The 21995-nt window shown below is 43.9% G+C and overlaps 11 non-coding genes and 1 pseudogene across 11 annotated transcripts; all 12 read right to left on the bottom strand.

The window, feature by feature from the left end:
• Positions 1 to 615: 615 nt before the first annotated feature.
• Positions 616 to 806, bottom strand: LOC141199642 (U2 spliceosomal RNA). Its single transcript, XR_012271390.1, has one exon. It is a non-coding gene; the product is annotated as a U2 spliceosomal RNA (small nuclear RNA).
• Positions 807 to 1928: 1122 nt separating this feature from the next.
• Positions 1929 to 2119, bottom strand: LOC141199641 (U2 spliceosomal RNA). Its single transcript, XR_012271389.1, has one exon. It is a non-coding gene; the product is annotated as a U2 spliceosomal RNA (small nuclear RNA).
• Positions 2120 to 3240: 1121 nt separating this feature from the next.
• On the bottom strand, positions 3241 to 3431 carry LOC141199640 (U2 spliceosomal RNA). Its single transcript, XR_012271388.1, has one exon. It is a non-coding gene; the product is annotated as a U2 spliceosomal RNA (small nuclear RNA).
• Positions 3432 to 4554: 1123 nt separating this feature from the next.
• On the bottom strand, positions 4555 to 4745 carry LOC141199639 (U2 spliceosomal RNA). The gene has a single exon (XR_012271387.1). It is a non-coding gene; the product is annotated as a U2 spliceosomal RNA (small nuclear RNA).
• Positions 4746 to 5868: 1123 nt separating this feature from the next.
• LOC141199638 (U2 spliceosomal RNA) lies at positions 5869 to 6059 on the bottom strand. The gene has a single exon (XR_012271386.1). It is a non-coding gene; the product is annotated as a U2 spliceosomal RNA (small nuclear RNA).
• A 1123-nt stretch (positions 6060 to 7182) lies between these two features.
• On the bottom strand, positions 7183 to 7373 carry LOC141199637 (U2 spliceosomal RNA). The gene has a single exon (XR_012271385.1). It is a non-coding gene; the product is annotated as a U2 spliceosomal RNA (small nuclear RNA).
• A 1121-nt stretch (positions 7374 to 8494) lies between these two features.
• On the bottom strand, positions 8495 to 8685 carry LOC141199636 (U2 spliceosomal RNA). The gene has a single exon (XR_012271384.1). It is a non-coding gene; the product is annotated as a U2 spliceosomal RNA (small nuclear RNA).
• An 8272-nt stretch (positions 8686 to 16957) lies between these two features.
• On the bottom strand, positions 16958 to 17139 carry LOC141200883 (U2 spliceosomal RNA). The gene has a single exon (XR_012272581.1). It is a non-coding gene; the product is annotated as a U2 spliceosomal RNA (small nuclear RNA).
• Positions 17140 to 17928: 789 nt separating this feature from the next.
• Positions 17929 to 18020, bottom strand: LOC141201048 (U2 spliceosomal RNA; annotated as a pseudogene).
• Positions 18021 to 19133: 1113 nt separating this feature from the next.
• On the bottom strand, positions 19134 to 19324 carry LOC141200773 (U2 spliceosomal RNA). The gene has a single exon (XR_012272483.1). It is a non-coding gene; the product is annotated as a U2 spliceosomal RNA (small nuclear RNA).
• Positions 19325 to 20444: 1120 nt separating this feature from the next.
• On the bottom strand, positions 20445 to 20635 carry LOC141199635 (U2 spliceosomal RNA). Its single transcript, XR_012271383.1, has one exon. It is a non-coding gene; the product is annotated as a U2 spliceosomal RNA (small nuclear RNA).
• A 1122-nt stretch (positions 20636 to 21757) lies between these two features.
• LOC141199634 (U2 spliceosomal RNA) lies at positions 21758 to 21948 on the bottom strand. The gene has a single exon (XR_012271382.1). It is a non-coding gene; the product is annotated as a U2 spliceosomal RNA (small nuclear RNA).
• Positions 21949 to 21995: the final 47 nt, after the last annotated feature.

Genomic DNA, 21995 nt, shown 5'->3' with positions numbered 1-21995 from the left:
ATAAGCAACAGTTTAAAAGAATGCCACAGACTAATCAACCAAACTTTTTGGGTTGGTTTCTCTTTTATAGTCTGCAGGCATTAAATGAAAGAAGTCAGTGTTCCGGCAGAGGGAGACAACGTTTCAGAAAAGGCATTGTAGCAAACCAAAAAAGAAATTTTAAGCGCAGCAGAGTAACCAGCTCACATACCTGTTAGCTCAGGTGAGTTTAAAAGGCTGCTGTTGATAACAAGGGCATTTGCTAAATAGATGGTGTGTGTGCAACAATATACTGAAAGGTCAATTATATTGTGCAGCTTATCTCACCACCTGTAGTTATTTAGGTGAAAGCTCCAAAATGCTTGCCTAATATGTCTGTTTATCCAAAAGGAAGTATAGAGGGAGAGCTAGATAGATAGCATTGCATTACATTACATTACATGGCAATGCAATGCACAGTTGCTGAAGTTGAACCAAAATGAGCTTGTCATCTGGCTTCTGCAACTTTTAACATGAAAAATCCAATGAGGAGAAGAAAAGCAAAGCCAAAGAGTCCATCCCAAAATCCGACAAACAAGCAAAATGAACAAAAAGCATTGAATTCAATTCTTTCTGATTTTAGAAACTGCATTAAAGAAGGGGTGCACCGGTCCTGGAGATACTGCAATACCAGGTCAATGCGTGGAGTGGACAGAGCAAGCTCTTTTTCCATCTCCCTGTTCTAAAAATCCATTTAATATATGGTCCCCAGATAGGGGACGTATCAGATATTAAACTGATAAGAACAGATACTACACTTGATCTTAGCCAAAAGGCCGAGAAGCGATAACCAGAATTGGTTTCCGACTACGGTGCCACCCAAGGATTCTGAAAAGTCCATTTGTGGAGATGGCCACCTGGACTCCCGTTAAGAAGACATGCTGTCAACCTCTAGATCCCTCACATGCCTGCACTTTTCGGCTTGCTGCTGCTGCAATCCACGCGTTTTAGATCTGCATAACTCCACCTCTTTTAGCACAGTACCCTCAACCCCCGGCTGTTCCCACCCGCCTCAACACCGTTGGAAGGGAGGAGAACCAATTAAGGCGGGGGGGGGGGGTGGAACGAGCAGCTGTCTACCCTTAGCAGGAGGGTTGCTGATTTATTACCTCTCCTGCTGCTGCTGCTGCTGGCTGTCCAGCAGCAGACTGAAGGTGGCTGCTGCTGTGAGCAGGTATATAAAGGCTCAGAGCCTATTATGACACGCGCAGCCAGCGTTCCATTGCCACATTCCGTCTACTGCAGGCGGGATACCTGGATGGCTGAATGTCACTGAGAAGCTCACAGAGACCGCCATAAGCAACAGTTTAAAAGAATGCCACAGACTAATCAACCAAACTTTTTGGGTTGGTTTCTCTTTTATAGTCTGCAGGCATTAAATGAAAGAAGTCAGTGTTCCAGCAGAGGGAGACAACGTTTCAGAAAAGGCATTGTAGCAAACCAAAAAAGAAATTTTAAGCGCAGCAGAGTAACCAGCTCACATACCTGTTAGCTCAGGTGAGTTTAAAAGGCTGCTGTTGATAACAAGGGCATTTGCTAAATAGATGGTGTGTGTGCAACAATATACTGAAAGGTCAATTATATTGTGCAGCTTATCTCACCACCTGTAGTTATTTAGGTGAAAGCTCCAAAATGCTTGCCTAATATGTCTGTTTATCCAAAAGGAAGTATAGAGGGAGAGCTAGATAGATAGCATTGCATTACATTACATTACATGGCAATGCAATGCACAGTTGCTGAAGTTGAACCAAAATGAGCTTGTCATCTGGCTTCTGCAACTTTTAACATGAAAAATCCAATGAGGAGAAGAAAAGCAAAGCCAAAGAGTCCATCCCAAAATCCGACAAACAAGCAAAATGAACAAAAAGCATTGAATTCAATTCTTTCTGATTTTAGAAACTGCATTAAAGAAGGGGTGCACCGGTCCTGGAGATACTGCAATACCAGGTCAATGCGTGGAGTGGACAGAGCAAGCTCTTTTTCCATCTCCCTGTTCTAAAAATCCATTTAATATATGGTCCCCAGATAGGGGACGTATCAGATATTAAACTGATAAGAACAGATACTACACTTGATCTTAGCCAAAAGGCCGAGAAGCGATAACCAGAATTGGTTTCCGACTACGGTGCCACCCAAGGATTCTGAAAAGTCCATTTGTGGAGATGGCCACCTGGACTCCCGTTAAGAAGACATGCTGTCAACCTCTAGATCCCTCACATGCCTGCACTTTTCGGCTTGCTGCTGCTGCAATCCACGCGTTTTAGATCTGCATAACTCCACCTCTTTTAGCACAGTACCCTCAACCCCCGGCTGTTCCCACCCGCCTCAACACCGTTGGAAGGGAGGAGAACCAATTAAGGCGGGGGGGGGGGTGGAACGAGCAGCTGTCTACCCTTAGCAGGAGGGTTGCTGATTAATTACCTCTCCTGCTGCTGCTGCTGCTGGCTGTCCAGCAGCAGACTGACGGTGGCTGCTGCTGTGCGCAGGTATATAAAGGCTCAGAGCCTATTATGACACGCGCAGCCAGCGTTCCATTGCCACATTCCGTCTACTGCAGGCGGGATACCTGGATGGCTGAATGTCACTGAGAAGCTCACAGAGACCGCCATAAGCAACAGTTTAAAAGAATGCCACAGACTAATCAACCAAACTTTTTGGGTTGGTTTCTCTTTTATAGTCTGCAGGCATTAAATGAAAGAAGTCAGTGTTCCAGCAGAGGGAGACAACGTTTCAGAAAAGGCATTGTAGCAAACCAAAAAAGAAATTTTAAGCGCAGCAGAGTAACCAGCTCACATACCTGTTAGCTCAGGTGAGTTTAAAAGGCTGCTGTTGATAACAAGGGCATTTGCTAAATAGATGGTGTGTGTGCAACAATATACTGAAAGGTCAATTATATTGTGCAGCTTATCTCACCACCTGTAGTTATTTAGGTGAAAGCTCCAAAATGCTTGCCTAATATGTCTGTTTATCCAAAAGGAAGTATAGAGGGAGAGCTAGATAGATAGCATTGCATTACATTACATTACATGGCAATGCAATGCACAGTTGCTGAAGTTGAACCAAAATGAGCTTGTCATCTGGCTTCTGCAACTTTTAACATGAAAAATCCAATGAGGAGAAGAAAAGCAAAGCCAAAGAGTCCATCCCAAAATCCGACAAACAAGCAAAATGAACAAAAAGCATTGAATTCAATTCTTTCTGATTTTAGAAACTGCATTAAAGAAGGGGTGCACCGGTCCTGGAGATACTGCAATACCAGGTCAATGCGTGGAGTGGACAGAGCAAGCTCTTTTTCCATCTCCCTGTTCTAAAAATCCATTTAATATATGGTCCCCAGATAGGGGACGTATCAGATATTAAACTGATAAGAACAGATACTACACTTGATCTTAGCCAAAAGGCCGAGAAGCGATAACCAGAATTGGTTTCCGACTACGGTGCCACCCAAGGATTCTGAAAAGTCCATTTGTGGAGATGGCCACCTGGACTCCCGTTAAGAAGACATGCTGTCAACCTCTAGATCCCTCACATGCCTGCACTTTTCGGCTTGCTGCTGCTGCAATCCACGCGTTTTAGATCTGCATAACTCCACCTCTTTTAGCACAGTACCCTCAACCCCCGGCTGTTCCCACCCGCCTCAACACCGTTGGAAGGGAGGAGAACCAATTAAGGCGGGGGGGGGGGGGTGGAACGAGCAGCTGTCTACCCTTAGCAGGAGGGTTGCTGATTAATTACCTCTCCTGCTGCTGCTGCTGCTGGCTGTCCAGCAGCAGACTGAAGGTGGCTGCTGCTGTGCGCAGGTATATAAAGGCTCAGAGCCTATTATGACACGCGCAGCCAGCGTTCCATTGCCACATTCCGTCTACTGCAGGCGGGATACCTGGATGGCTGAATGTCACTGAGAAGCTCACAGAGACCGCCATAAGCAACAGTTTAAAAGAATGCCACAGACTAATCAACCAAACTTTTTGGGTTGGTTTCTCTTTTATAGTCTGCAGGCATTAAATGAAAGAAGTCAGTGTTCCAGCAGAGGGAGACAACGTTTCAGAAAAGGCATTGTAGCAAACCAAAAAAGAAATTTTAAGCGCAGCAGAGTAACCAGCTCACATACCTGTTAGCTCAGGTGAGTTTAAAAGGCTGCTGTTGATAACAAGGGCATTTGCTAAATAGATGGTGTGTGTGCAACAATATACTGAAAGGTCAATTATATTGTGCAGCTTATCTCACCACCTGTAGTTATTTAGGTGAAAGCTCCAAAATGCTTGCCTAATATGTCTGTTTATCCAAAAGGAAGTATAGAGGGAGAGCTAGATAGATAGCATTGCATTACATTACATTACATGGCAATGCAATGCACAGTTGCTGAAGTTGAACCAAAATGAGCTTGTCATCTGGCTTCTGCAACTTTTAACATGAAAAATCCAATGAGGAGAAGAAAAGCAAAGCCAAAGAGTCCATCCCAAAATCCGACAAACAAGCAAAATGAACAAAAAGCATTGAATTCAATTCTTTCTGATTTTAGAAACTGCATTAAAGAAGGGGTGCACCGGTCCTGGAGATACTGCAATACCAGGTCAATGCGTGGAGTGGACAGAGCAAGCTCTTTTTCCATCTCCCTGTTCTAAAAATCCATTTAATATATGGTCCCCAGATAGGGGACGTATCAGATATTAAACTGATAAGAACAGATACTACACTTGATCTTAGCCAAAAGGCCGAGAAGCGATAACCAGAATTGGTTTCCGACTACGGTGCCACCCAAGGATTCTGAAAAGTCCATTTGTGGAGATGGCCACCTGGACTCCCGTTAAGAAGACATGCTGTCAACCTCTAGATCCCTCACATGCCTGCACTTTTCGGCTTGCTGCTGCTGCAATCCACGCGTTTTAGATCTGCATAACTCCACCTCTTTTAGCACAGTACCCTCAACCCCCGGCTGTTCCCACCCGCCTCAACACCGTTGGAAGGGAGGAGAACCAATTAAGGCGGGGGGGGGGGGGTGGAACGAGCAGCTGTCTACCCTTAGCAGGAGGGTTGCTGATTAATTACCTCTCCTGCTGCTGCTGCTGCTGGCTGTCCAGCAGCAGACTGAAGGTGGCTGCTGCTGTGCGCAGGTATATAAAGGCTCAGAGCCTATTATGACACGCGCAGCCAGCGTTCCATTGCCACATTCCGTCTACTGCAGGCGGGATACCTGGATGGCTGAATGTCACTGAGAAGCTCACAGAGACCGCCATAAGCAACAGTTTAAAAGAATGCCACAGACTAATCAACCAAACTTTTTGGGTTGGTTTCTCTTTTATAGTCTGCAGGCATTAAATGAAAGAAGTCAGTGTTCCAGCAGAGGGAGACAACGTTTCAGAAAAGGCATTGTAGCAAACCAAAAAAGAAATTTTAAGCGCAGCAGAGTAACCAGCTCACATACCTGTTAGCTCAGGTGAGTTTAAAAGGCTGCTGTTGATAACAAGGGCATTTGCTAAATAGATGGTGTGTGTGCAACAATATACTGAAAGGTCAATTATATTGTGCAGCTTATCTCACCACCTGTAGTTATTTAGGTGAAAGCTCCAAAATGCTTGCCTAATATGTCTGTTTATCCAAAAGGAAGTATAGAGGGAGAGCTAGATAGATAGCATTGCATTACATTACATTACATGGCAATGCAATGCACAGTTGCTGAAGTTGAACCAAAATGAGCTTGTCATCTGACTTCTGCAACTTTTAACATGAAAAATCCAATGAGGAGAAGAAAAGCAAAGCCAAAGAGTCCATCCCAAAATCCGACAAACAAGCAAAATGAACAAAAAGCATTGAATTCAATTCTTTCTGATTTTAGAAACTGCATTAAAGAAGGGGTGCACCGGTCCTGGAGATACTGCAATACCAGGTCAATGCGTGGAGTGGACAGAGCAAGCTCTTTTTCCATCTCCCTGTTCTAAAAATCCATTTAATATATGGTCCCCAGATAGGGGACGTATCAGATATTAAACTGATAAGAACAGATACTACACTTGATCTTAGCCAAAAGGCCGAGAAGCGATAACCAGAATTGGTTTCCGACTACGGTGCCACCCAAGGATTCTGAAAAGTCCATTTGTGGAGATGGCCACCTGGACTCCCGTTAAGAAGACATGCTGTCAACCTCTAGATCCCTCACATGCCTGCACTTTTCGGCTTGCTGCTGCTGCAATCCACGCGTTTTAGATCTGCATAACTCCACCTCTTTTAGCACAGTACCCTCAACCCCCGGCTGTTCCCACCTGCCTCAACACCGTTGGAAGGGAGGAGAACCAATTAAGGCGGGGGGGGGGGGGTGGAACGAGCAGCTGTCTACCCTTAGCAGGAGGGTTGCTGATTAATTACCTCTCCTGCTGCTGCTGCTGCTGGCTGTCCAGCAGCAGACTGAAGGTGGCTGCTGCTGTGCGCAGGTATATAAAGGCTCAGAGCCTATTATGACACGCGCAGCCAGCGTTCCATTGCCACATTCCGTCTACTGCAGGCGGGATACCTGGATGGCTGAATGTCACTGAGAAGCTCACAGAGACCGCCATAAGCAACAGTTTAAAAGAATGCCACAGACTAATCAACCAAACTTTTTGGGTTGGTTTCTCTTTTATAGTCTGCAGGCATTAAATGAAAGAAGTCAGTGTTCCAGCAGAGGGAGACAACGTTTCAGAAAAGGCATTGTAGCAAACCAAAAAAGAAATTTTAAGCGCAGCAGAGTAACCAGCTCACATACCTGTTAGCTCAGGTGAGTTTAAAAGGCTGCTGTTGATAACAAGGGCATTTGCTAAATAGATGGTGTGTGTGCAACAATATACTGAAAGGTCAATTATATTGTGCAGCTTATCTCACCACCTGTAGTTATTTAGGTGAAAGCTCCAAAATGCTTGCCTAATATGTCTGTTTATCCAAAAGGAAGTATAGAGGGAGAGCTAGATAGATAGCATTGCATTACATTACATTACATGGCAATGCAATGCACAGTTGCTGAAGTTGAACCAAAATGAGCTTGTCATCTGGCTTCTGCAACTTTTAACATGAAAAATCCAATGAGGAGAAGAAAAGCAAAGCCAAAGAGTCCATCCCAAAATCCGACAAACAAGCAAAATGAACAAAAAGCATTGAATTCAATTCTTTCTGATTTTAGAAACTGCATTAAAGAAGGGGTGCACCGGTCCTGGAGATACTGCAATACCAGGTCAATGCGTGGAGTGGACAGAGCAAGCTCTTTTTCCATCTCCCTGTTCTAAAAATCCATTTAATATATGGTCCCCAGATAGGGGACGTATCAGATATTAAACTGATAAGAACAGATACTACACTTGATCTTAGCCAAAAGGCCGAGAAGCGATAACCAGAATTGGTTTCCGACTACGGTGCCACCCAAGGATTCTGAAAAGTCCATTTGTGGAGATGGCCACCTGGACTCCCGTTAAGAAGACATGCTGTCAACCTCTAGATCCCTCACATGCCTGCACTTTTCGGCTTGCTGCTGCTGCAATCCACGCGTTTTAGATCTGCATAACTCCACCTCTTTTAGCACAGTACCCTCAACCCCCGGCTGTTCCCACCCGCCTCAACACCGTTGGAAGGGAGGAGAACCAATTAAGGCGGGGGGGGGGGTGGAACGAGCAGCTGTCTACCCTTAGCAGGAGGGTTGCTGATTAATTACCTCTCCTGCTGCTGCTGCTGCTGGCTGTCCAGCAGCAGACTGAAGGTGGCTGCTGCTGTGCGCAGGTATATAAAGGCTCAGAGCCTATTATGACACGCGCAGCCAGCGTTCCATTGCCACATTCCGTCTACTGCAGGCGGGATACCTGGATGGCTGAATGTCACTGAGAAGCTCACAGAGACCGCCATAAGCAACAGTTTAAAAGAATGCCACAGACTAATCAACCAAACTTTTTGGGTTGGTTTCTCTTTTATAGTCTGCAGGCATTAAATGAAAGAAGTCAGTGTTCCAGCAGAGGGAGACAACGTTTCAGAAAAGGCATTGTAGCAAACCAAAAAAGAAATTTTAAGCGCAGCAGAGTAACCAGCTCACATACCTGTTAGCTCAGGTGAGTTTAAAAGGCTGCTGTTGATAACAAGGGCATTTGCTAAATAGATGGTGTGTGTGCAACAATATACTGAAAGGTCAATTATATTGTGCAGCTTATCTCACCACCTGTAGTTATTTAGGTGAAAGCTCCAAAATGCTTGCCTAATATGTCTGTTTATCCAAAAGGAAGTATAGAGGGAGAGCTAGATAGATAGCATTGCATTACATTACATTACATGGCAATGCAATGCACAGTTGCTGAAGTTGAACCAAAATGAGCTTGTCATCTGGCTTCTGCAACTTTTAACATGAAAAATCCAATGAGGAGAAGAAAAGCAAAGCCAAAGAGTCCATCCCAAAATCCGACAAACAAGCAAAATGAACAAAAAGCATTGAATTCAATTCTTTCTGATTTTAGAAACTGCATTAAAGAAGGGGTGCACCGGTCCTGGAGATACTGCAATACCAGGTCAATGCGTGGAGTGGACAGAGCAAGCTCTTTTTCCATCTCCCTGTTCTAAAAATCCATTTAATATATGGTCCCCAGATAGGGGACGTATCAGATATTAAACTGATAAGAACAGATACTACACTTGATCTTAGCCAAAAGGCCGAGAAGCGATAACCAGAATTGGTTTCCGACTACGGTGCCACCCAAGGATTCTGAAAAGTCCATTTGTGGAGATGGCCACCTGGACTCCCGTTAAGAAGACATGCTGTCAACCTCTAGATCCCTCACATGCCTGCACTTTTCGGCTTGCTGCTGCTGCAATCCACGCGTTTTAGATCTGCATAACTCCACCTCTTTTAGCACAGTACCCTCAACCCCCGGCTGTTCCCACCCGCCTCAACACCGTTGGAAGGGAGGAGAACCAATTAAGGCGGGGGGGGGGGTGGAACGAGCAGCTGTCTACCCTTAGCAGGAGGGTTGCTGATTAATTACCTCTCCTGCTGCTGCTGCTGCTGGCTGTCCAGCAGCAGACTGAAGGTGGCTGCTGCTGTGCGCAGGTATATAAAGGCTCAGAGCCTATTATGACACGCGCAGCCAGCGTTCCATTGCCACATTCCGTCTACTGCAGGCGGGATACCTGGATGGCTGAATGTCACTGAGAAGCTCACAGAGACCGCCATAAGCAACAGTTTAAAAGAATGCCACAGACTAATCAACCAAACTTTTTGGGTTGGTTTCTCTTTTATAGTCTGCAGGCATTAAATGAAAGAAGTCAGTGTTCCAGCAGAGGGAGACAACGTTTCAGAAAAGGCATTGTAGCAAACCAAAAAAGAAATTTTAAGCGCAGCAGAGTAACCAGCTCACATACCTGTTAGCTCAGGTGAGTTTAAAAGGCTGCTGTTGATAACAAGGGCATTTGCTAAATAGATGGTGTGTGTGCAACAATATACTGAAAGGTCAATTATATTGTGCAGCTTATCTCACCACCTGTAGTTATTTAGGTGAAAGCTCCAAAATGCTTGCCTAATATGTCTGTTTATCCAAAAGGAAGTATAGAGGGAGAGCTAGATAGATAGCATTGCATTACATTACATTACATGGCAATGCAATCAAAGAAAACAAGCGATCAAAGAGACCCAAAAGTAAATTGGTAAGTATAAAAATTAACTTTTATTAAATATTTCATAAGATAAAAGATATCAGACAAAAAGTGGTGCAAAGCACATACAATGTAAAAAATCCATCATACTGGAGGACTAGCTAGGTTCATAGTGTAAAAGTATAGCACTGTGGCCCATAAAGTTATCATCACAATCTCAAATGGTCACAGGTAGAGTCTCAAGAGAAGCTATATTGTGAGTATAATGTATTACCTAATGAATTTACCTCCAGCTTCAACCACCAAGACAAAGAGATGGAGAAAGAATGTATAAAATATATATATATATATACCTGGACTCAGAATAGGGACCATATGAAACTTGACATGTGAACCACGCGTCCACCCCAACGCGCGTTTCGGCGCTGCCTTCTTCAGGGGGCATGTATCCCCTCCGGCGGTGTGTCATTTTAAATGATAGCCAGCCAATCCGGGATAAGACAAGGACCTAAGATGACGCGTGCAGCGTCACGACCGCCGGGCCTATCCCCGACGCCGGCGTCATGCAAAAGGAGGTGCAGAGATCACGTGGGCCCACATGATCCCGCAGGTCCTGCATGGAGACGCCGACATCACAGAGACGCCCAGACAGCTCGCAGCGCGCACGCGCACAGGTCCGGTCTGCTACATAAGGGGACAAGATGTTTAACTGGACTAGTATATCAACATAGGCAATCATGGCTCTGTCTAAGGCTCAAAGTGTGTATATCATACAACACAATAATTCTTGGGTAACACTGCCATAGTAATATTGTGCGATTCGAAGTGATCAATGCAATCAAGGATGCAGATATAACAATAAGGCAAGCATATACAGTTAAGATGGTACATAGAAGATACATAAAAGTGAATCAGGCTCGTAATTAGTCACCATTGACCTCTCAAATATATATAACATTAAAAATATATACCATGACAACTGTATTACTAAATCAAAGAAATAATAATAATAAAAAATGATCATCTCCGAATCACACAACAAGCATGCGATCCCAATAAGGAATGCAAACTGTATGGTCGCATGATTAACACACGGGAACTGCACAAACAGAACCATGGTGACAGATTGACGTCCTGAAAAGCGAATGATAACATCCCACAATTAGTGCATAATATGCACAAAATGTAATACTAATAAATCACAATGAATGATGATATTGTAGCCAACAACTCGGTCCTGCATCCAATAATATGTCATATCCAAGGGAGTGTTTCTTATTGATGAATGAAAGCGGCCACCACCCGAAGGGATAAAAGACGGACCAGATGGAATTATACTGTGAAAAATAAAATCAAGAATTAAAAAATTAAAAACAATACTATCGTATGTTGCAGGTGGAGAAAGATCAAAGAAACGGGACAAAACTAAGATTTTCATTTAATCCATTGGGGCATACCGTCCCCAACCTCCAAATCCATTTGGACTCAAGTTGAGCTAAGCGCTGGCCAAAATTACCCCCCCGAATACCATATTTAAGTAAGTCAATACCCCTAACCTTTAACAGTGAGCTATCACAATCATGACAGAGTTTGAAGTGACGTGGTATTGTCCTGAGGGTGGAGGTGTCCATGCAGTCGATGGCTGCCGAGATGCCCAATAGATGTTCCCTCACTCTGACCTTCAGTTGGCGTGTAGTTAGGCCAACATAGATTAGTCCACAAGGACAAGTCGCATAATAAATAACATAGCGTGAGGTACATGTAATACGGCTCCTGATGTCAAAAATCCTAGTACCAGCCGAATTTGTAAAATTGGTACTTTTTACCATATTAGGGCAGGCTACACATCGACCGCAAGGAAAACTTCCACACTCAGGACCGGAGGCATCAAAGACTGTTGTAGTTCTCAATTCAGTCTGATAATGACTGTGAACTAATCTGTCACGCAAATTTTGGGACCGACGTATAGTGATAGAGGGACGATTTGGAAGGATTTTAGACAGTATGGGATCTACCAATAAAATTGGCCAAGCCTTAGTCAAACAGTCTCTCATACGTCCAAATTGGCTGTGATAGTTAGTTATGAACCTTAATCTGTCATCAACTTTTGGGCATTTCTGCTTATATAGTAGCTCATGTCGGTTGGAATATTTAGCACGATGATAAGCTTTTTTTATCATACGCCTACTGTAACCTCTCTCATAAAACCTTTCCTTCAGATCCTCAGACTTCTCAACAAAATCTCTATCATTGGAGCAGAGTCTACGTAGGCGCAGAAATTGGCCTGTCGGTACGGATTGAATCATATAGGGAGGATGAGAGGATTTGGCGTGAAGTAACATATTTGTAGAAGTTTCCTTCCTATAGATACTAGTCTGCAGAGTATTATCACGATCCCTAGTCAGGGTCACATCCAGAAAATTTACTGTATCCCTATCCCACGTAAATGTAATCCGAATATTCATCGCATTTTTGTTGAGGGAATCTATAAATAGAAGTAGATCCTCTACTGGTCCCTGCCAGATCAGCAGAATGTCATCAATGTACCGCGTCCAAAATGGGACACAGTCCATTGACGACTGCCGATCCGGCAGGGTGAGGTCCCTCTCCCACAGCCCCAGGAAGAGGTTAGCATAGGCTGGCGCAAAAGCTGCACCCATAGCAGTACCCTGGAGCTGTAGGTAGAAGGACCCTTTGAACGTAAAAAAGCTGTGGGTAAGGGCAAACTCTAAGAGTTCCATCACCAACTTAATCATATCACTAGAAAGGTTTGACATATGGAGAAGGAAAGCACAGGCCCTAAGGCCATCTGGATGTTTAATGCTTGTATAGAGAGACTCCACATCCCCCGTCACTAGGATCATTTCTGAGTTCAAGCTCAACCCATCAATTCTTCTCAATAAGTCCCCAGTGTCCAATAGGAATGAAGGTAAGCTCTCTACCAATGGCTGCAGTTTACTATCTATCCAACGGCTAGCCTTCTCCAAATAATTACCTGCCCCTGAGATGATGGGGCGGCCAGGAGGTACAGACAAGTTTTTGTGCACTTTCGGCAACATATAGAATGTGGACACCATCGGTTCAGTAACAAGTAATGCCGAAGCCAGCTCCTTGGTGATGACGCCATTGTCTGCGGCCCGATTAATAATCTGAGATAGTTGTAAAGAAAAGGAAGCCAGAGGATTGAATGTTAACCGTTTATAGCAAGTTTTATTATTTAGCTGACCAAAGGCCTCCTTCTCATACATCTCCTTGGGCCACAGTACAATGTTGCCACCCTTGTCAGCCGGCTTCAGCAATACATCGGGGAGATTTTGTAAAAATCGTAGACGTACACGCTCATTTCTGGTAAGATTGTCATTTTGTATATGACATGGAATACGTTCAAACTCCCTTGTTACGACTTGAACAAATAAATCAATATTAGCACAAGTGGACAGTGGGGGAAATTTTTTTGATTTAGTCCTAATTGACGGAGGAATCTTACCTCCTTCTTCACTATTGTGTTCACTGGCAAGTTCCTCCAAAGTTCGTAGTGCTAGTTGCTCTTCTTCTGTTGGAAATAAATTGAATAATTTATCATTAAAATAAAATTTTTTGAGCAACAGAGACCTAGCGAATAGGTGGAGGTCTTTAATGCCAGTGAACACATCAAAATTACTTTTTGGTGAAAAGGACAAACCCTTATATAGTAATTTCAAATCAATATCAGTCAATTCATAACTACTTAGGTTAATTACCTTATTCTGCCCACCGTCCACTTGTCTATACTGTCTACGTCTATAGGGGTGAAAGTTGGTATTGCGTGTCCTTTTCAGGCTGAGTCCCGATCTTGTGGTAATTGATGAGGACGACATGCCTGAAGATTCACTGAGAGATGACAGTGATGTAATGGAAGTGGAACGTTGTGCAGATGAAGATGGCATAGTAGTCTTCCTCCAATTATATACCATATTGGAGGCAAAATCGCGTTGATCTCTTGACATTTTCGAAGTCTGAATGTCATGAATTTTCTTGACACATATATCAAGATTTTTTTCTACTTTTGCATTAAATTCCAAAAGTTTATCGGATGGGCAGGTAGTTTTGAGCTTGTTTTGTGCTTCATCAATACATACGTCAAGAGCCAAAATAGTTTTAGTATTATTTTCGATCAATAACTGCATGAGTCCTAAAGAGCAGGTGTTACATAGATTCTCCCAATTAGAGATGAAGTCCTTATCATCTACTATAAAAGTGGGGATCACCCGTACTCTTAGCCCTCTCGGAATTAATTTGCCGGTGATGTACCTCTGAAGAAAAGCCCTATTCCACCACAACTTAGTCCGCTTTATAAGTAAGTCCTGTATGGACTGGACTTGATTGTCCCAATCTTGATCATTCTCCACCTGCTGCCCAGCACCACCCATGCCAAACACCTGATCCATTTGGCAGAGCCAGGACTGTTCCTTGGCTCTAAAATCCATCACTGTTGAAAACAAGATAACCGTGCAAAACACGGAAAGAGTAAATATACATACAGTTTCCAACCGGTGCATAATCACAGAAGTATAGGAGTAGAACAATTGACACCTATGGAAAATGATAAGGGAAAATCGCCCAACATGGAGATCAAATCAAAGAAAACAAGCGATCAAAGAGACCCAAAAGTAAATTGGTAAGTATAAAAATTAACTTTTATTAAATATTTCATAAGATAAAAGATATCAGACAAAAAGTGGTGCAAAGCACATACAATGTAAAAAATCCATCATACTGGAGGACTAGCTAGGTTCATAGTGTAAAAGTATAGCACTGTGGCCCATAAAGTTATCATCACAATCTCAAATGGTCACAGGTAGAGTCTCAAGAGAAGCTATATTGTACAGTAGGCGTATGATAAAAAAAGCTTATCATCGGGCTAAATATTCCAACCGACATGAGCTACTATATAAGCAGAAATGCCCAAAAGTTGATGACAGAGTAAGGTTCATAACTAACTATCACAGCCAATTTGGACGTATGAGAGACTGTTTGACTAAGGCTTGGCCAATTTTATTGGTAGATCCCATACTGTCTAAAATCCTTCCAAATCGTCCCTCTATCACTATACGTCGGTCCCAAAATTTGCGTGACAGATTAGTTCACAGTCATTATCAGACTGAATTGAGAACTACAACAATCTTTGATGCCTCCGGTCCTGAGTGTGGAAGTTTTCCTTGCGGTCGATGTGTAGCCTGCCCTAATATGGTAAAAAGTACCAATTTTACAAATTCGGCTGGTACTAGGATTTTTGACATCAGGAGCCGTATTACATGTACCTCACGCTATGTTATTTATTATGCGACTTGTCCTTGTGGACTAATCTATGTTGGCCTAACTACACGCCAACTGAAGGTCAGAGTGAGGGAACATGTATTGGGCATCTCGGCAGCCATCGACTGCATGGACACCTCCACCCTCAGGACAATACCACGTCACTTCAAACTCTGTCATGATTGTGATAGCTCACTGTTAAAGGTTAGGGGTATTGACTTACTTAAATATGGTATTCGGGGGGGTAAACTTGGCCAGCGCTTAGCTCAACTTGAGTCCAAATGGATTTGGAGGTTGGGGACGGTATGCCCCAATGGATTAAATGAAAATCTTAGTTTTGTCCCGTTTCTTTGATCTTTCTCCACCTGCAACATACGATAGTATTGTTTTTAATTTTTTAATTCTTGATTTTATTTTTCACAGTATAATTCCATCTGGTCCGTCTTTTATCCCTTCGGGTGGTGGCCGCTTTCATTCATCAATAAGAAACACTCCCTTGGATATGACATATTATTGGATGCAGGACCGAGTTGTTGGCTACAATATCATCATTCATTGTGATTTATTAGTATTACATTTTGTGCATATTATGCACTAATTGTGGGATGTTATCATTCGCTTTTCAGGACGTCAATCTGTCACCATGGTTCTGTTTGTGCAGTTCCCGTGTGTTAATCATGCGACCATACAGTTTGCATTCCTTATTGGGATCGCATGCTTGTTGTGTGATTCGGAGATGATCATTTTTTATTATTATTATTTCTTTGATTTAGTAATACAGTTGTCATGGTATATATTTTTAATGTTATATATATTTGAGAGGTCAATGGTGACTAATTACGAGCCTGATTCACTTTTATGTATCTTCTATGTACCATGTTAACTGTATATGCTTGCCTTATTGTTATATCTGCATCCTTGATTGCATTGATCACTTCGAATCGCACAATATTACTATGGCAGTGTTACCCAAGAATTATTGTGTTGTATGATATACACACCTTGAGCCTTAGACAGAGCCATGATTGCCTATGTTGATATACTAGTCCAGTTAAACATCTTGTCCCCTTATGTAGCAGACCGGACCTGTGCGCGTGCGCGCTGCGAGCTGTCCGGGCGTCTCTGTGATGTCGGCGTCTCCATGCAGGACCTGCGGGATCATGTGGGCCCACGTGATCTCTGCACCTCCTTTTGCATGACGCCGGCGTCGGGGATAGGCCCGGCGGTCGTGACGCTGCACGCGTCATCTTAGGTCCTTGTCTTATCCCGGATTGGCTGGCTATCATTTAAAATGACACACCGCCGGAGGGGATACATGCCCCCTGAAGAAGGCAGCGCCGAAACGCGCGTTGGGGTGGACGCGTGGTTCACATGTCAAGTTTCATATGGTCCCTATTCTGAGTCCAGGTATATATATATATATATTTTATACATTCTTTCTCCATCTCTTTGTCTTGGTGGTTGAAGCTGGAGGTAAATTCATTAGGTAATACATTATACTCACAATATAGCTTCTCTTGAGACTCTACCTGTGACCATTTGAGATTGTGATGATAACTTTATGGGCCACAGTGCTATACTTTTACACTATGAACCTAGCTAGTCCTCCAGTATGATGGATTTTTTACATTGTATGTGCTTTGCACCACTTTTTGTCTGATATCTTTTATCTTATGAAATATTTAATAAAAGTTAATTTTTATACTTACCAATTTACTTTTGGGTCTCTTTGATCGCTTGTTTTCTTTGATTTGATCTCCATGTTGGGCGATTTTCCCTTATCATTTTCCATAGGTGTCAATTGTTCTACTCCTATACTTCTGTGATTATGCACCGGTTGGAAACTGTATGTATATGGCAATGCAATGCACAGTTGCTGAAGTTGAACCAAAATGAGCTTGTCATCTGGCTTCTGCAACTTTTAACATGAAAAATCCAATGAGGAGAAGAAAAGCAAAGCCAAAGAGTCCATCCCAAAATCCGACAAACAAGCAAAATGAACAAAAAGCATTGAATTCAATTCTTTCTGATTTTAGAAACTGCATTAAAGAAGGGGTGCACCGGTCCTGGAGATACTGCAATACCAGGTCAATGCGTGGAGTGGACAGAGCAAGCTCTTTTTCCATCTCCCTGTTCTAAAAATCCATTTAATATATGGTCCCCAGATAGGGGACGTATCAGATATTAAACTGATAAGAACAGATTTTTTTTTTTTCGAAAGCCCGAATTCGTGTACAAAACCCGAGTGCGCTTAAAAAAGTGACAAGTGCCACAAAAAAAGTGCAAGAGGATGCTGGTCTTCTTGAAACCCTCTCCAAAAGGAGAAGGGTCCCCCAAACCATTCCCCGTCCCTCCGAGCCAAAAGGCCACAGCGAGGAACAGGGACAAAAAGCCACCTCCAGCCGAAGCCAGAGGCGACCCAATCTTACCCCCAGCACCTGCCCGAGTTCTCACCCGAGCAAGGCACTGGGAGCCAAAGACTGTGCTCCCCTCCCGGAAGAGGGGAGCCAACAACGCTCTCCTCCCAAAAGAGGAGAGCCAGGGGGGTTCAGGGGGGAGCGGAACCTGATGGCCACACACTCCCCCCCTAGACCTGCCAAGAGAGGAACCCGTAAGGGAACCGCATCCCGACAAAATCCTAGTTGGACGTGACACACGTGAATAAGTGGACACACAGTGACAAAGAAATTAAATAAATAGTGAAGGTTTCACAGTATAATACTGCCCGGACCTTCGACCGGGAATTGAAAAATTCCCCATCCTAAGGCCAGAAGGCCCGGAATAAGGGTGTGTGCGAAGAAAGAAAATTTGAAGTGCTTGTGCAAATGTGCCATAAACTCAAGTGGGGTTCCCAATCCCAGTGAGTTAAGGCACCCCAGGGTCACCACTCCTGGGGCACTTCACACTTCGGGCTTTCGATCTTCCCCGGCCCAATGGCGTCGATCCTGGGGGGCCATGCTTTCCACCAGATGACTATATTAGCCACCTGGCGTACTAACAAGCGCCTAAACCCCAGTGTGCATAATGTATCAATCTACTAGGGCGGCCAACATCCAAAACCGCCTTTTCGAAAGATACTACACTTGATCTTAGCCAAAAGGCCGAGAAGCGATAACCAGAATTGGTTTCCGACTACGGTGCCACCCAAGGATTCTGAAAAGTCCATTTGTGGAGATGGCCACCTGGACTCCCGTTAAGAAGACATGCTGTCAACCTCTAGATCCCTCACATGCCTGCACTTTTCGGCTTGCTGCTGCTGCAATCCACGCGTTTTAGATCTGCATAACTCCACCTCTTTTAGCACAGTACCCTCAACCCCCGGCTGTTCCCACCCGCCTCAACACCGTTGGAAGGGAGGAGAACCAATTAAGGCGGGGGGGGGTGGAACGAGCAGCTGTCTACCCTTAGCAGGAGGGTTGCTGATTAATTACCTCTCCTGCTGCTGCTGGCTGTCCAGCAGCAGACTGAAGGTGGCTGCTGCTGTGCGCAGGTATATAAAGGCTCAGAGCCTATTATGACACGCGCAGCCAGCGTTCCATTGCCACATTCCGTCTACTGCAGGCGGGATACCTGGATGGCTGAATGTCACTGAGAAGCTCACAGAGACCGCCATAAGCAACAGTTTAAAAGAATGCCACAGACTAATCAACCAAACTTTTTGGGTTGGTTTCTCTTTTATAGTCTGCAGGCATTAAATGAAAGAAGTCAGTGTTCCAGCAGAGGGAGACAACGTTTCAGAAAAGGCATTGTAGCAAACCAAAAAAGAAATTTTAAGCGCAGCAGAGTAACCAGCTCACATACCTGTTAGCTCAGGTGAGTTTAAAAGGCTGCTGTTGATAACAAGGGCATTTGCTAAATAGATGGTGTGTGTGCAACAATATACTGAAAGGTCAATTATATTGTGCAGCTTATCTCACCACCTGTAGTTATTTAGGTGAAAGCTCCAAAATGCTTGCCTAATATGTCTGTTTATCCAAAAGGAAGTATAGAGGGAGAGCTAGATAGATAGCATTGCATTACATTACATTACATGGCAATGCAATGCACAGTTGCTGAAGTTGAACCAAAATGAGCTTGTCATCTGGCTTCTGCAACTTTTAACATGAAAAATCCAATGAGGAGAAGAAAAGCAAAGCCAAAGAGTCCATCCCAAAATCCGACAAACAAGCAAAATGAACAAAAAGCATTGAATTCAATTCTTTCTGATTTTAGAAACTGCATTAAAGAAGGGGTGCACCGGTCCTGGAGATACTGCAATACCAGGTCAATGCGTGGAGTGGACAGAGCAAGCTCTTTTTCCATCTCCCTGTTCTAAAAATCCATTTAATATATGGTCCCCAGATATTGGACGTATCAGATATTAAACTGATAAGAACAGATACTACACTTGATCTTAGCCAAAAGGCCGAGAAGCGATAACCAGAATTGGTTTCCGACTACGGTGCCACCCAAGGATTCTGAAAAGTCCATTTGTGGAGATGGCCACCTGGACTCCCGTTAAGAAGACATGCTGTCAACCTCTAGATCCCTCACATGCCTGCACTTTTCGGCTTGCTGCTGCTGCAATCCACGCGTTTTAGATCTGCATAACTTCACCTCTTTTAGCACAGTACCCTCAACCCCCGGCTGTTCCCACCCGCCTCAACACCGTTGGAAGGGAGGAGAACCAATTAAGGCGGGGGGGGGGTGGAACGAGCAGCTGTCTACCCTTAGCAGGAGGGTTGCTGATTAATTACCTCTCCTGCTGCTGCTGCTGCTGGCTGTCCAGCAGCAGACTGAAGGTGGCTGCTGCTGTGCGCAGGTATATAAAGGCTCAGAGCCTATTATGACACGCGCAGCCAGCGTTCCATTGCCACATTCCGTCTACTGCAGGCGGGATACCTGGATGGCTGAATGTCACTGAGAAGCTCACAGAGACCGCCATAAGCAACAGTTTAAAAGAATGCCACAGACTAATCAACCAAACTTTTTGGGTTGGTTTCTCTTTTATAGTCTGCAGGCATTAAATGAAAGAAGTCAGTGTTCCAGCAGAGGGAGACAACGTTTCAGAAAAGGCATTGTAGCAAACCAAAAAAGAAATTTTAAGCGCAGCAGAGTAACCAGCTCACATACCTGTTAGCTCAGGTGAGTTTAAAAGGCTGCTGTTGATAACAAGGGCATTTGCTAAATAGATGGTGTGTGTGCAACAATATACTGAAAGGTCAATTATATTGTGCAGCTTATCTCACCACCTGTAGTTATTTAGGTGAAAGCTCCAAAATGCTTGCCTAATATGTCTGTTTATCCAAAAGGAAGTATAGAGGGAGAGCTAGATAGATAGCATTGCATTACATTACATTACATGGCAATGCAATGCACAGTTGCTGAAGTTGAACCAAAATGAGCTTGTCATCTGGCTTCTTCAACTTTTAACATGAAAAATCCAATGAGGAGAAGAAAAGCAAAGCCAAAGAGTCCATCCCAAAATCCGACAAACAAGCAAAATGAACAAAAAGCATTGAATTCAATTCTTTCTGATTTTAGAAACTACATTAAAGAAGGGGTGCACCGGTCCTGGAGATACTGCAATACCAGGTCAATGCGTGGAGTGGACAGAGCAAGCTCTTTTTCCATCTCCCTGTTCTAAAAATCCATTTAATATATGGTCCCCAGATAGGGGACGTATCAGATATTAAACTGATAAGAACAGATACTACACTTGATCTTAGCCAAAAGGCCGAGAAGCGATAACCAGAATTGGTTTCCGACTACGGTGCCACCCAAGGATTCTGAAAAGTCCATTTGTGGAGATGGCCACCTGGACTCCCGTTAAGAAGACATGCTGTCAACCTCTAGATCCCTCACATGCCTGCACTTTTCGGCTTGCTGCTGCTGCAATCCACGCGTTTTAGATCTGCATAACTCCACCTCTTTTAGCACAGTACCCTCAACCCCCGGCTGTTCCCACCCGCCTCAACACCGTTGGAAGGGAGGAGAACCAATTAAGGCGGGGGGGTGGGGTGGAACGAGCAGCTGTCTACCCTTAGCAGGAGGGTTGCTGATTAATTACCTCTCCTGCTGCTGCTGCTGCTGGCTGTCCAGCAGCAGACTGAAGGTGGCTGCTGCTGTGCGCAGGTATATAAAGGCTCAGAGCCTATTATGACACGCGCAGCCAGCGTTCCATTGCCACATTCCGTCTACTGCAGGCGGGATACCTGGATGGCTGAATGTCACTGAGAAGCTCACAGAGACCGCCATAAGCAACAGTTTAAAAGAATGCCACAGACTAATCAACCAAACTTTTTGGGTTGGTTTCTCTTTTATAGTCTGCAGGCATTAAATGAAAGAAGTCAGTGTTCCAGCAGAGGGAGACAACGTTTCAGAAAAGGCATTGTAGCAAACCAAAAAAGAAATTTTAAGCGCAGCAGAGTAACCAGCTCACATACCTGTTAGTTCAGGTGAGTTTAAAAGGCTGCTGTTGATAACAAGGGCATTTGCTAAATAGATGGTGTGTGTGCAACAATATACTGAAAGGTCAATTATATTGTGCAGCTTATCTCACCACCTGTAGTTATTTAGGTGAAAGCTCCAAAATGCTTGCCTAATATGTCTGTTTATCCAAAAGGAAGTATAGAGGGAGAGCTAGATAGATAGCATTGCATTACATTACATTACATGGCAATGCAATGCACAGTTGCTGAAGTTGAACCAAAATGAGCTTGTCATCTGGCTTCTGCAACTTTTAACATGAAAAATCCAATGAGGAGAAGAAAAGCAAAGCCAAAGAGTCCATCCCAAAATCCGACAAACAAGCAAAATGAACAAAAAGCATTGAATTCAATTCTTTCTGATTTTAGAAACTACATTAAAGAAGGGGTGCACCGGTCCTGGAGATACTGCAATACCAGGTCAATGCGTGGAGTGGACAGAGCAAGCTCTTTTTCCATCTCCCTGTTCTAAAAATCCATTTAATATATGGTCCCCAGATAGGGGACGTATCAGATATTAAACTGATAAGAACAGATACTACACTTGATCTTAGCCAAAAGGCCGAGAAGCGATAACCAGAATTGGTTTCCGACTACGGTGCCACCCAAGGATTCTGAAAA

The sequence above is a fragment of the Phyllobates terribilis genome, unplaced genomic scaffold (genome assembly GCF_046119375.1).
Source record: "Phyllobates terribilis strain yellow unplaced genomic scaffold, ASM4611937v1 Scaffold_108__1_contigs__length_5656254, whole genome shotgun sequence".
Lineage (NCBI taxonomy): Eukaryota > Metazoa > Chordata > Amphibia > Anura > Dendrobatidae > Phyllobates > Phyllobates terribilis.
This window is presented reverse-complemented; position numbering and strand designations above follow the sequence as displayed.